Raw genomic sequence first — 1,260 nt, forward strand, 5'->3', positions numbered from 1 at the left:
CAGAACTGTGCACGGTGCTCCAAGTGTGGTCTAGCTGAGGGAAAACCAATTTAATATATTCAGAAACACTCACTTTCCACTCTCACTGGTATCAGCACCTCACGCTCCTTCAGTAGTTCAGACGCGTAAACTGCAGGAAACATTGACAAATTTTTCACCATCCCGGAGGCATCACTGAGATCAACTTCCTCTGAGAGAAAATCATGTGATTACATGCAGATCAAAGCTCCCTCGACACACTCCCCCAGAAAACACTCCCAGGACAGGGACAGCACGGGGTTAGATACAGAGTAAAGCTCCCTCTACACACTCCCCCAGAAAACACTCCCAGGACAGGGACAGCACAGGGTTAGATACAGAGTAAAGCTCTCTCTACACTGTCCCCCCATCAAACCCTCCCAGGACAGGGACAGCACGGGGTTAGATACACAGTAAAGCTCTCTCTACACTGTCCCCCCATCAAACCCTCCAAGGACAGGGACAGCACGGGGTTAGATACAGAGTAAAGCTCTCTCTACACTGTCCCCCCATCAAACCCTCCCAGGACAGGGCCAGTGCAGGGTTAGATACAGAGTAAAGCTCACTCTACACTGTCCCCCATCAAACCCTCCCAGGACAGGGCCAGTGCAGGGTTAGTGTGATCATGTCTGTACCTTGCGGTCTGCAGTGACAGAGGGTCCTGATGTGATCCATGAGTACGGGGACCTGGCACTGCAGGTTCAAGAGGGCCATCTTGTCGTCTGTGGGGTAGGACAGAGAGAGGACGCCCTGAGTGGGTCGGTTTTGCAATTGCAGGCTCAGACCAGGGAACAGGGAGATTCCCGGCCCAGCGTTCACTCACCACCGTACTTCAATGTGAAGAACATGGGAAAGGCCAGCGGAGATTTGGAACCGGCGGTTCCGCCTTGTCGGCGAATGACCTCTGACCTTTCACCGCGCTGCTGCTGCTGCCAATCCACTCGTCCCCAGGGCCCGAAATGAGGTTCAGACGCTTGCCCACGCTTCTCTGCGGCCCTTCCTCTCTCTCTCTGCCTCTGTCCGTTTCTCAGAGTCACCCCCACCCCTTAGCAACCACTCAGTCTCCACAACACATCGCAAACCCGGCCTTCCCCACGGACTGCTGTGGTTGCCAGGGAGATCAGATCCCACCAGGCCACGACTCCTGGCTCTCCAGATTAACCTTTGAGAGAGGATAATTCCCCATCCCCTGGGACTCATCACAGCGTCCCATACCCACTCTATGTAACCCCCTCCAGCCCC

At 54.8% G+C, this 1,260-nt stretch overlaps 1 long non-coding RNA gene across 1 annotated transcript; it reads right to left on the bottom strand.

Moving 5' to 3' along the window:
• Positions 1-74: 74 nt before the first annotated feature.
• LOC122544996 lies at positions 75-1,222 on the bottom strand. Its single transcript, XR_006310479.1, has 3 exons — positions 842-1,222; positions 654-740; positions 75-190 (listed from the first exon to the last, which is right to left on the bottom strand). It is a non-coding gene; the product is annotated as an uncharacterized LOC122544996 (long non-coding RNA).
• Positions 1,223-1,260: the final 38 nt, after the last annotated feature.

The sequence above is a fragment of the Chiloscyllium plagiosum genome, unplaced genomic scaffold (genome assembly GCF_004010195.1).
Source record: "Chiloscyllium plagiosum isolate BGI_BamShark_2017 unplaced genomic scaffold, ASM401019v2 scaf_20484, whole genome shotgun sequence".
NCBI classification, from domain to species: Eukaryota; Metazoa; Chordata; class Chondrichthyes; order Orectolobiformes; family Hemiscylliidae; genus Chiloscyllium; species Chiloscyllium plagiosum.